The sequence below is a fragment of the Mastacembelus armatus genome, chromosome 14 (genome assembly GCF_900324485.2).
Source record: "Mastacembelus armatus chromosome 14, fMasArm1.2, whole genome shotgun sequence".
Lineage (NCBI taxonomy): Eukaryota > Metazoa > Chordata > Actinopteri > Synbranchiformes > Mastacembelidae > Mastacembelus > Mastacembelus armatus.
Genome location: NC_046646.1, coordinates 22,802,479 through 22,816,524, shown reverse-complemented (window position 1 = coordinate 22,816,524; position 14,046 = coordinate 22,802,479).

Below are 14,046 nucleotides of genomic sequence, written 5' to 3'. Positions count from 1 at the left end.
GAAGAAGTGAAAAAAATCTAAAAAACTCATTTTTAATTTCATACCTGCCTTTGTAATTCTTTTAGTCATTAAATTCTGTATAGTGCAAACAGGAGATTTTCCATGGTGCAGATGCACCAAAATAAAAAAGTAAGAAATATTGTCTAAAAGTACGGGGCTCAGGTGATGCCGCACAAAGTTGAGTAACTGTATCTGTGACAAAGGGAAATTATCATGATTGTAATTGTAGAACCAAGACTGAAAGCAATGATCCCAAATGGCAGTGAGAAAAATAAATACACTGGAGTTGCAGAAAGAGCTTAAGAGTTGCATGACAATTTTACGTGGCTTTGTCAGTGTGAGTCTTTTCCCCAAAAGAGACAAGCACAGTGAATTAATGATGCCGTCAGTTATAATCTGTGCACAGTCCAGCAAGACCGTCGGATGATCAAGACAAAACATGTTTCTGCATGGCCTGATCTGATTCCCCTTTCAACAGGGTGACATCTGTCGCCTGTGCTTTTAAAAACAGTTATAAATCTTATGATCTGACAGTGCAGTGGTTAAGCTTTGGTTCATTTTAGGCACAAAAACAAGTTGTTTAGATTTAGGGAAACATCGTGATTGAGGTTAAAAGACATGCTTACAGTTGGGGAACTGATTAAAATAAATAAATGTTCATTTTCTAGTAGGAAACAGGAAAAAACTGCATTCTCTGTTGTCCCATCTGTGCACCTTAAAGTCTTCTTTCCTGAATTAGTGGCTTCCTAACGACGTTGCCCTGCTTTTTTTGTTTTGCACCATAATTCCTACAGCTGCTAGAGGTTTTTGTCATTTGGACATAAATATGCTGTTTTGGGGAAGGAACAGTTTTTTTATTTTCCACATCCAAAGTTGTTTATGTGTAAGTTCAATAAGATAAACTGGATGTAAAGTGAAAGTCACAGCACAAACTGAGTATTTGGATGTTAGATTGAGATTGTATTTGCGGTCTGTATTTCAGGTTTAGGCTATGCCTTAGTTACAGCATCATAACTCAGTATGCCATTATTATATCTGCGTTTAGAGTCAGGAACAGGCTTTTTCTCTGTATAGTCAACCACATTACACACTCATAGGGGAGGCAAACAAATCACCACCATGACAAGGCTCTTCCACTCTTCTCTGTTAATATTCATGGTGCAGCACACACACAGTGATGGGACGTCAGAGGCACCACACAGCCAGTCTGGGTTTGTTTCCATCAACCCAGAAATCACAGATGAGCCTCACGATTTCTTGGAACCATTGCATTATGATGGAAATGTAGTTTTGAAGCAACAAAACAGGGAAATGTGGAGGAATTTTAACCTGAGTGACATTAACACAACCTGTTAATAATGGTCTTTTCATGAGAGCCGACACTTACAAAACTGCAGCTCGCAGGTTTTAATCGGTCAGGAAGTGTATGGGGGTGTAGGGAGGTCGGGATTTGGTTGCTTTGGGTAACCACAATTATTATTAATGTAATTTCACAGATATCAGGTTCTAATTATTTTAATTACCTATCAATTATAACTTTGTCTTTTTTCTGGCAGTCAGTCAGCCACCGTGTACAGTGATATAAAATGTCAGAAAACCCTCTCATTTGAGGAGAAATCAGCTGCTAATGTCACAGAAAAAGCTGTTTCTTGTTTTAATAAGGGTAATTAGTTATTAGTGAAACGGGACCTTAAAACTCAATGGACCCATGCAGACCTCGAAGGTAAATGTGATCTGGCAGCACAGGCCAGAGACTGATGAATGAATGAACTCTGCATCAGAAGTGTCACAGAGCACATGGTACAGTTGGTCATATAAGCTTCCACAGTTAGCACAGCAATGCTCTTATTCTCCTGGGCCATGTCTTAACCCTCCCCCTTAACCCTCAGGTACATTTATAGTAGGGAACAATCCATGTCATTTTTAGTTAATTATATAGACGAAAACTAGTCATCACATATTAACTTTTGAAAATGGGTCAAATTGACCCGAAGACAACAGGAGGGTTAAATCAGTATACTTAAGAAACCATGTGTGCCACAGAAGACTGTTCTCAACACAGAAGTCACAGCATTGTTCTTTTGTACAAAGGGTTCTTGTAATTATTATGATGGCCTAATTACATAATTGTTTTTGAAATAGTCAGTGCCTTCATAGGACGTATATGTCTCATGATGTATTATGACTCTTTCCCTGTATCTGACCCAGTTTTGACCCAGATAAATCCCTGACATGCAAAAAGAGCAGCTTCTGCAGACACTGGCAGAGCTGCAGCTCGTGTTAAGGCCCCCAGAGAGAAAACAGTCACCAACAGTCTGAATTGTCTTTATTTCTCTCCTGGGGTCTTTTATCCCCACTGTGCTTTTTTACTGATGAAATGCAATATTTGGCTTTTAAAAAAATGACTGGCTGAGTTTGTCATTGTAACTGCCTTTCACACTTTTCTCACTAAACCTCCAGAACCTTAATCTAATTTTCCGTTCTGCAGACATGGCAGAGCTGTGCACTCACAGGCTTCTTTTGAGTTTGTATTTATTCCAAAGCTCCACTGAGCACGAGCCTGTCTGAAGTGTCTTTTGTTGTCGATTTTGGTGCCAAATTGGTATCATTTTGAACATTCATTCTTTAGCCAGAGACGAGGTATGGGACATTTGGAGGAAAATTGCTTTGATTTGCCAGTGGAGAAACACAATATGAACTCTTCGCTGTCAACGCTGGGTTGTTGTTGATGCTGTTCGAACCACAATCAAAATGCACCAGTATTTGTTGATCGCGTCATGATTTGGGTGCAGTGCAGGTCTGATAGTTCCATCACAGGTATTGCAGAACCCTCGACCCGCATTGTTGGTGCTGTCATACACCTGTGTGGCTTGTCCTGCCTGCTATGCTGGTGACAACCACATATTATACCTTATATCCCCTCCATCAAACAATGAGCCCGCCTGCTTTTCATGGTTGTAATTCCCTTTCCTTTTTTATTACATTTCACAATTCAGTGTTCATCTGTAGATTAACAAATGTTTGTTTTGTTTTGTTTTTAGAAAAGTAGATGTTGTTGTTGTTCTGTAAGTTTATTTAATCGTGGTATCGTGCCTGAGCCCCGTGACCGTGGCTTTCAGGAAAAAGAGGGTATAGAAAATGGATGGATGGATGGATCGTGCCTGAGAAGCTGCAGTAGTAGTAGTAGTAGTAGTAGTATTAGTAGTCAGGGCTGAATTTAACATAGCTGAGGTTGGTTCTTGCTATCTGCAGTGGGAAGTAGTACTTGGGGAATTTGGTTTTGTACACAGCTGTACGTGGTCTGAAAATTTTGGGAGCTTCTAATCTACATTTTAAAATGAAACTTGTCGGTGTCATTTGTAGAGACAGATGTTTTGATTGTGAGGTAGCCTATCAGAAGTGAATGCAGATGTTTGTTTCCTGAGAGACAATTAGCAAAACGTAAACACACCGAAGGTCTTGTTTGAGAGCGACCTGCTGAGCCACAACAGATGTAAAGACAATGGTTACGTTCAGCTTGTGTTATGTAACGGTAGCAGCAGTGAACGATACGAGCACGGCATCGTTTTGTGCCTGTTTCAGTGACATTTGACAGGTGAGCCACAGCTCTAAAGTGCTGCTGTCACCTGTAACCGTGTTACTTTGATGCTGATGGTAATTCTGAGGCTATGGAGTGTCTTTCTAAATTCTGTCCTGACACAACAGATTGACATCCTGTCATTATGGAGATAAAAGTCAAAAACAAATATTTGACAATCTCTTTGCTAATTCTGATGAAGTCTGGACGGTAGATTGTATAATGAAAGAAAATACAAGAATTAAAATAAATAAATATTGGTTAAGACAAGTAAAAGAATGATTTTCTACTGTAGCCTGGATAATATGAAAGTCATATGGGAATGTTTCATATCACATACGATTAAATGCGTATCTTTGCAGCTTTCTGCTTTTGAGTCGTGCACATTTAGGTGAAATATTCACTATTACCCAAAATTGATTTTCTCTATATCCAAAAACGTAAAAAGAGGAAAAATAATCGCCTGGGTTGGCTTTGCTGAGTCACCGACTCGACCAGGCAGTCAATTCCACTTTCCTAAATATTTACCCCAACTTACTGACACGACAGTCACAATCCCTGAACCATTATTCTTTCTCTTTCACATAAATGTCAGCCAGGCAAAATGAGATTTTCTCAGACCCAAGGATGAACTGTTATTCAACCTTCTTGTTTATTTGAATATCCCCAGGACAGTGAAAGAGGGAGGGGGGGGGCAGAGGTTTAAAGAAACTGACTCTGACTAGTAAGTTCAGAATGTCTTTTAAATGACTTTTCCACTCGTTTTGGTCAGATAGGATTCAGAACTGATATTTTATAGTTGTCAGACATGTGAGATGTCAGATAAAGCTCTGTCTTCGTGAAACGGGGATTGGCCAGGTCGGATCATTGATTCTATGGTTCCCTGAATGATTGAAGGGTTTTAAAACGCCGAACTCTGTGAGGCGTTTATGAGTCGTCTGCTCAGAATATTTAGTCTGATATCTGTTGTACTAGCAGATCTCTCTATGTCACAGGCTTCATGTAACAGCTGAAGTGATTTTCACACAGCTCTGACTGCACCTGCAGCTGGAAACTTTTCACTGGGCAGATCAGGGCTGATATAACTTGTCATCATGAAGCATTTGATCAGAAAAAGAATGCCACCACCTGAAAATTACACCCACATGGGATTGTTGGCTATAAAAGCCTTTGCCTGGTTTCAGGCTTTTCACAAGATTTTGGAACCTGGCTGCTGAACCTGGATTTGCACCTATTCTTCAGCCCCAAGAGTGTTGAGAGTGAGGTCCCATACAGATGCTGTGTGGTTCACACTGAGCAGTCAGTTCATCCCAGTGGTGTTGGATGGAGCTGAGGTCCAGACTCTGTGCTGACCAGTCACAGTGTTTTCACACCAAAACTGGGGGGGGGGGATTCATGGATCTGGTTTGTGCATGAGGGCAGTGTCGTGTTGATAGAAGGACTTTCAAAGTCCAAAAGTAAAATATATGGTAACTGGATATCTACTAAAAATCAATGTAAAATATGTTGTATTCTTAAGAATGGCTTTGATTTCTAAGTGGGCTTGTACATGTATTGTCTGTGACCAAAATAACAGATATTTATGTAGACTTGAAGTATTTTTCAGTCAGTTTTATTTAATTTTGACCTCATGTGATTTTCATGTGTTTTGCAGTCTGGATGAAAATTCACTTCAACAAATGAATATGCTTTGTTTAATCATCTTCTTCTCCTTTGGGCTGCTCCCTTCAGGGGTCTCCACAGCGAATCATCTGCCTCCATTTAACCCTATCCTCTGTATCCTCCTCACCCACACCAACTATCCTCATGTCCTCCTTCACTACATCCAAGAACCTCCTCCTTGGTCTTCCTCTAGGCCTCCTTCCTGGCAGCTCTAACCTCAGCATCCTTTTACCAATGTATTCACTGTCCCTCCTCTGAACATGTCCAAACCATCTCAATCTGGCTTCCCTGGCTTTTTCTCCAAAACATCTAACATGAGCTGTCCCTCTGATGTCCTCAGTCCTGATCCTATCCATCATCATCACTCCCAGAGAGAACCTCAGCATCTTCAGCTCTGCTACCTCCAGCTCTGCCTCCTGTCTTTTTCTCAGTGCCACTGTCTCTAAACCAGACAACATTGCTGGTCTCACCACTGTCTTGTCCACCTTTCCTTTCATTCTTGCTGACACTCTTTTGTCACACATCACACCTGACACTTTCCTCCACCCGTTCCAACCTGCTTGCACACGTCTCTTCACTTCTTTTCCACACTCTCCGTTGCTCTGGACTGTTGACCCTAGGTACTTAAAATCCTCCACCTTCCTCACCTCTACTCCCTGTAACCTCACCGTTCTACCTGTGTCCCTCTCATTTACACACATGTACTCTGTTTTACTGCGGCTCAGCTTCATTCCTCTCCTTTCCAGAGCAAACCTCCACTTCGCTAGATTTTCCTTCACCTGCTCCCTGCTCTCACTACAGATGACAATGTTATACAGATTAAACAAAACAAATATGCTTAGTTTAATCTGTATAACATAAAATAAACTCAGATCTCATCTGTAAATTTAAATTTTGAAAAACTGGACCAATGACGTTGCCCCATTTCCTCAAGTTTTACACTCTTTATATTATGATTTTACTTTCACATCCACACTAAGCCTGCTACAGGAGTAATAAAGCAAAGGGCTGCTCCACCAGCGTAAATCCCCACCACACTGAGAGGTTGGAGGGTTCATCCATAATTCATGCTGGAAGACGCTGAACAGATTGAATTGTCACATCTCAGGCTGGTTCAGAGGAGGAGAGAGGAATGAGCTGTTCTTTTTCTCTCTCTGAATGTTCTTAGCAGGAATAGACTTTGCAGGGAAATGAGGGGAACAGATGCTGTGTGGTGCCTCTGGCCTCTGCGTCGGCTAATATTTGGCCCTTTCTGAGTTGCACTGGGGCTGCGATGGTGCTGTTGACCCTAACCTTTGACCTCCCCGTGGGACAAATGAGAAAAGAATCGACTTCAGGGACGTTTACAAGTTTGTTTATTTAATTTAACATCTAATAGATGTAGATGCTCATGCTAATACAGTGAGTCCAGCTCTGTCTGCTGTGAATTTTAGTTTATTCAAGTAAGACTACATCCCATTAGCATTTTCTCTGGGAGCCCTTCAACATTTCCTCTGCACGAGGAAAATGTTTGTTCTCATAGAGAGACGGAAAAAGGTTATCTAGGAGAGTCTATAGGGGAGATGATTGATAAAAGCACTTATCATAGCAGGATGGTTGTTCATCCAGTATCTGCTTCTATTCAATTTTTCAACATTTCCACAGGACCTAAAGGTTTTCTTTAACATTAATCAAGTGATTTTCTCTTCATTTAATGCAGACCCCTGTCCTCCTCTAACTTTAGCAAAGTGCTTTGCTCAGCCATGGAAGAACATAACATGGACATAACGTTGCAAGATGTTATCAGCTATTAACAGAAAACCTGTGTGATAATGTAGTTCTTTGAGGCAATGGCTGAAATCATTTCATAGCCATGTTCAGGCAACAAAATGCCTACATGAACTCTTTATGCCTGAGTATCATTAAATACAAAGTGGTTGAAATCTTCATGATTAGAGACTCTTGAAGTGAAAACATGTTAACACTTAAACTGACCTTGATGACCTTTATTCTCTGGTTATTCACAGTAAGCAGGTTGTAGTGTGCATGCAGATACACTGATAGTCACTGATGTTCCCTGAACCCACACTGACCTCCTTCATGTCTGCTCGTACAATAAAAATGATATTGGAGGTCAGAGGTCATGCTGGACGAAATGGGCATTTATTCAATATGTAGCTTGGTGATTTAGCATCTAAAATTAGCTTTGACTGGAGGAGAATATCTAATGACAGAGAGGTCAGAGGTCTAAGGCATTAAAATGTAGTCACATAAAAAATTCAGCTGATCTTCTGGCCCATTCAGCCAGAGATCTTAGTATCGTTTACTTCAGGCTATGCTGATAGAGTTTTTAATATATTTTGGACGATTTTGCAGTAACTCAAGAAAAAACTGCAAGATTTATGTATTTATGACACCATGAAAATTATACCATTACTCAAATATCAGTGGCACTCCTTACGTAGAGGCATTATCAAGGCACCAAGCAAATTATTAGAATAACTGATACAGCCCACTGCTGTATCATCTAACACTATCAATTTGCATATATCTGTGCGCCATCTGTCTGCAGAGTTGCCCTTTCCAAATGCCACGAAAGGTCAGAAAGCAATAAGTCAAAGTATCACCGTGCTTGGCGAGATTGGCTGATTTCATACATTTTCTTCTGCATCATTGGTGCATTTAGCAGAAAATTGTAAACACAATACAGAAATATATCTGGAATGAATCATTGAGTCATTGGAGTTTTCTTGTGGCTGGTTTGATTTTTACATCTCTGGACCTTGGCAGCACAAGCCACTACATTTTAATGCACAGCACTCTGAGCTACAACGGAGTCAGACAGATATTGATGCTTGGTGGGTTTTTTTTTTTTAAAACAGTACAGGGGCCAGTGATGAAGCTGGTGGTCAGGGTTAAAGTACCAAGACTCGCTGCTGGAAAAACATATCACAGTATATAGATGCCAAAATCCAATAAATAGCTGCTCCTAAACAACTTTTTAAAAAAATAATAAGTCAACTTTTTTGAGGAATGAATTCTATCTGTGCTGTAAGTTTCATTATGATAATTAAGCCACATCTGAAGATACGATGGAGAACTGGTTCTCTGAGTCTCTGAGTCCTGAAATATTAGTTCAATTAGCACCTGAAAATGTCAAGGTCCTCTCCCAGTGGCCTGGGCTGTGATTAATGGCTCTGACAAGTCCTGTATACAGGATGTGACACTTTCTATATTAAAAAATTTAACTTGAGAAATGTTTTTTTCTGATTATAGTTCTATTACATTCACTCTATAAACAAAGGCTTTACAGATAGTATGAGAGATGATGTTATTCATGCTTATAGACAAGTTTAGATTTTCTGTCGGTCGCTGGAAAAAGCCTTATATTTAATATCCCCAACTGCACAGTCGGTATAATGTTTGTTAGTGAGGAATAGGTGAGCATGGTGAATCATTTGGATGTGATCTAGCCCAAAATATAATTTAAATGTTAGAGGATAGAGAGTGATGGATTTAGGCAGCATCCTAGTTGTCGCTGTACATAGCACAGCTTTTTCACAAAGTGTAGCTTTCAGCAGTAAATAGTAATTTCAACAGCGTTACCTCTGTCCTGGCTTTCTGCTGTCTTCCCTTGGAGTGGATTTAAATGTTCTTGTACCTCGGGCTCTCTTCTTGTCTGTCTCCGTCAAAGCAAATCTGTCTTCATCATTGGTTGAATAACTGATGGAGTAGACCTGGAGAGCCAAAATAGTTTTTTTTTTTTTCAGTAATGTTGGAATGATGGTAATATTGTTTTTCTCCACTTCTTATCCTTTTGCTGATATTTCACTGTGTTTGCAACACAGTATTTCTGCTCCTGCAGTCTTTTGTACAGATTTTAATAAAAAGGTCTTAGTCACCAGGAAGCAGGCATTTAATTATGTCATCTTCAGTGAAGATTTTCTTTATTCTTGTCAGTTTAGGACAAAAATTAAGTTTATCATCCCAGTCACTAAATATAATATCATAATATTATATAATCTTTGCTCTCTTGTCATTTTAAAACATGCCTATTATAAAATTGTTATTGTTATTAGCAAAGTACTAATTTAGATTTGCGTACTGTGCAAGCGTTGGTATTTTTTGATGCTCCCTGTATAATCGTGGAGGGTAATTTACTTTCATACCACTGTCGTAAGTACAAATTCGAGCCTCCCTCATGGATTGTGGTCCACATGCTAATACAGCCAAACACCAAGCGCAACACAAGACAGAGCAAACAAGCTAATGTTACTGACTAGTCCAACAGCAAGAAGGCCAGCTCAGTGTCCTCAGGCTTTCAGCTCTTTTATCTCCTACCAACCAGTAAGAACACTTTCTCTTTTTCTATTCCTCGTTTCCTCGACAGCATCTTGTTTGGTCTCTGAGAATACCCAGCTAGTTTCTTCCCTTGTAGCTAAACCTAGAGTTGCTGGTGTGTGAAGTGGACTATGCTGTTGTTTCTGGCCCTGTCTACCAAAGTCACCTAGTGCGATGGGTGTTCTGTGCTCGAGGAAACAACAACAGAGATGTCATTCTCCCTAGTACAAGTCAGTATAGCATCAAAATGATTTTGAAGCTGTTATTCTAAGATAAAATTAATGCATGATGCTAATCTGTCAAATCCTGCAGAACTGTGGTCAGAGCTAAATTGTGTGCCAGTCTTTTTATGAAGGCTGTGTCAGATCCCCACCCAGAAAAAACCTCCACACAGAGCAGACCTGTTTGTCCTTTCACTCTGGATGTGAAAGAAAATGAGTGTCAGAAAATGAGACAGTGGGGGAAATTTTCCATTCCTCTCTGTGACAGGCAGGATAATTGGCTTTCAGTCACTATCTCTCCAGTGGAGAAGCAGGTGCCTTTTAGGGCCATGGTTTTCATAAAGTGCTGTCACATCTGCTGAAGACAGTGCAAAATTGGAAGAACAGTATCGTGTGTGTGAAAGAAAATGTGACTGGATTGATTTTGGCATTAAGGGCACCTTTGTTTTCTCAGTTTTATGCTCATAAATAGGTGGACATCATGTAGGTAGGTAACATACCATAGAATATATGTGGCTTTCATACTGCACTTCCCTTTCACTCATTTTCAGATTAAAATACATTTCACTTTGTAATAACTCTGACTAACCTCATAAAAAATGCTGTATGCCATAATAATCTGGTTAGGAGGGGAATGTGCCTAAATGTTGTACTGAATAAGTCACACATGTTGTGGAAGGGTAGTGTAGTGTGGTGGCTCCGTAACCACTGACACAGGATAGGCCCCAGGTTATGAGGGTTTGAAATGAGGGGTGGGGGTCCCAGGTTATGCCTTAAGTATACTTTAAACTAAACACTCACAGTCTTGTCTTTACTGAGGGAGGGGGAAAACAGGTAGATTTAAATATGTTAAATATGTTTGTGCCTAAATTAAACCCTGCTTCCACTGAGCAGTATACTGTGATTAAATAAGCCGTTTCCTTTACATGGGGCTCAAGGAGCTGATATAACTTGAATACACTCATCTTAGGCTCCTACAAACTCTTCAGTTCTATACTTCTATCAGAGAAACCCCCACAAATAACTAAAACCTAGATTTTTCTGTTAGATGGCATCGTGCATCAGCGCAACACTCAGACCTACACTCAGTACTGTTGTCTGATCACATCCTATCATGTTGCTCGTGCTGCAGCTCCTGTGTTTACATGATGTCAGTATGTATGACGTGCCTGACCAGATGGTTTGCTATCCATAAATGGTTGAAATGATTATGTGGAGTGTGGCCAGGCTCTGGTCATGTAATTGGGAATTCTCAGTTTTGCTGCAAACATGCCAGTTTGATCATTTAGCATATTGTTTGCCTTCCAAAACAGCTTACATTTTCCCCAGTTCCTCCAGAAAGCCGCAATCATGTACTTTTCATCTCAAAACGGCCACTTCCACCTGAACGAAATGGCAAATAGCCCTTCTGTCATTCTTTTGTCTTTGTTTGTAATGCCTGCTCGGTATCTCCATTCAAGATGAAGCTGCTTATTCAAGCCAAAATTGTCTCCTCTCTCAATATGTTTCTTGGACCCGTTTCCAGCCCAGACGTCTCTGATTTGCCTCTGTCTTGTCTTTTTCCTCACATTGTATGACTTTCGATGGTGCTAAAACACCTTCACTAAATGCTCTTTTCAGAATCGTTTCATATGAGAACACTCAAACTGGCATAGCTTTTAGAAAGCAGTGATTAATTCATTGCTGATGTAATATTCCTGTTGAGCGTGGTCCATTTGCTTGAGTCTCATGGGATGTCATATAACGCTCAACTTGTCACACTGCCTCAGAGAGAGAGGTACTGCGACAACTTTGAATACATTGAGAGTCCACTTTACATATTATTGTCTCTTGGAGGCATTTCTCTGATGATATACATCTCTAAATTGCAAAGTGAAAAACCTGTTAATGTTTCAGTGCTCCATCATCTGCTACTTTTAAAGTCAATCAGTCAGCACACAATCGGTATTCTCCTACACTCGTTATCCAGACCTGGGTGAGGAGAGACACCAGGCTGTTACATTCCTTACAGGGCTCAGGTCCATTACCGGCAAAAGGTTAATCCAGTTGTCTTCACTACTGGAAGATTTTTAATGATCCTCTCTCTCCACCTGTCCCTCTTGTATTACATCCTGGTCCTCAACTATAAGTGTGTTTACACATTATACACACATTAGATAAATGACAACAAACAAAGAGCTTCATTGGTAAACCCCATAATACTGATGGCTCCACGGTTAAGTGGGCTTTAAAAGTGCGTTTTCCACTCTCTGGATCTACAAACTGGTGGGGTCCCCAGATAAATTAGAGCAACTCATGTGGCCAGTCCAGTCTGCTCTAACAGGTCTCTGGTTTCAGGCTTTCTGTGGGATTTGGTGCCTGGCTGCAGGGATTTGCTCCCATTCAGCCACAAGAGCTTTAGCGAAGTCCAACACTGATGTTGTGTGATAAGGTCTGGCTGACAGCTGGGACTGCAGCTCATCCCAAAGGTGTTGGAGAGGTGGAGGTCATCTCTTTATAGACCTGGCTTCGTTGTGTGGAGGGACTGTCATGTTTTACAGTAGTGTAGCTCTACAGTCAAAGTTATTTTATTTTGAAATGTTTGAATGAACAAGCTCTATCATGGCCCGCAATACTGGTATCACATTTTACTGCAAAGAGATTTTTAGTATCATGCCATAACATTTTTTTGCTGCTTTATGCTTCTGTTGCTTCATATATCAGAAGGAAATATTTTGCTGTTTACGCCACTAGATTTGTCTGATTATTTGTAATATTTCACATACAACAGCTATGGCTTTACACAACACAGCATAATATGATACTATGCAACAACATAGAGTTAATTAACGCCAACACAAGCATAAAAATACAGCATAATTAGGTGAATTAATAACACCAGTTAGCAAGTTAGACTTGATACTTATATTTTGCTGATCAGCATGATTTAAATCATTGCCAATTGGCTCCTACACACTTAAATTAATAAAATTCACAGAAATAACTCTGTTATTAAAGAGAGCTTACACTTAAAGGTCCACTCCACCAGTTTCACACATAAAAGTTGGTTTAGTCGTGCAGGGAACCTGTGAAACTGCTGTGTGAAGTCTTATCCTCAAAGGAGTTTGTTAATTCTACAGTAAATATTTGACAAAAAAATCTGCAGTTTAAACTAAGATTGAAAGATGAGGATATTTCTAATGAAAGATTGGATAACAGCATTATGGGAATTATGGGATGCACTATTTTTTAAAGCTTGACCTGTTCTAGAGCCTAAAACAACATACAGTATATCATCCTTCATTACACTGATTTCAACCCTTCTTTTATTTGTCTCTGAAATTGCTTTCAGCTTTATGGGAGTGTAATCCTGAAAGGCTTGAAAACCACTTTGAATCGCAGTTGAAATACTTAAGATTTAAAAAATATGCTCAAGAGCACACTCCCGTCATTTGACTGACAGAACATGTTTGTATTAATTAGTGGATGTCTGTCTCCCCCATGTGGTTAAAGTTGGACTCACATGGTTGTGATGTCAGCAGGTTTGCTCATTGCTCTTGAGTCCTGCTGGGACCTGCACCCTGCAGACACTGCACCCATGGACCATAAGTAGCACAACACTCCTCACCTGCAAAACTGTCATTTTTAGACTTCAGTATTGATCAGTGAGCTTTAAACATGCTTGCACTCAGATTTATTTACCTTTACACAGAGCTAGCGTAGCCACTTCCTCTGCTCCAAAGCATTTTTCTGATATGTTTTATCTCCAATAGGAACATGAATAGATATAGTCTGGTCATGCTTTCACCCATCTCTGCACATGTATTTGTTAACTTGCCTAAAATCAGACTAATTGTAAGCATATTCAGCATTTTTGAATTAATATAAATCTGATCAAGTTGGTCTACATACACTATTTGACACTGAGGGTCTTGACTACAGACACAGCAGAAATTATATATAAATTATGTTTGTTATAGAAACAGAAGCTTAAAGTCCAACAGATTGTGAGTTGAGGACCTGAAGGAGCAGCAGGCAGCCAACTGTCAATCACACTTGTCAATCAACACCCACAGATCAGACATTAAAGCCATAATGTCCAAAATTACCACCAGTACATGTATTAGATTCCCCAAATGAAGTGACTGAGACCATAATGACTCGGGGGGAAAAAAATGATTGCCCTAGTATTTTTGGAGCCAGCATTGAGCAGCCATCCGTGCGTTGCACTTTAAGATAGTGCTTCATCTTAGTCTACAGTGATAAAACTCTTTAATGGAATAGTGA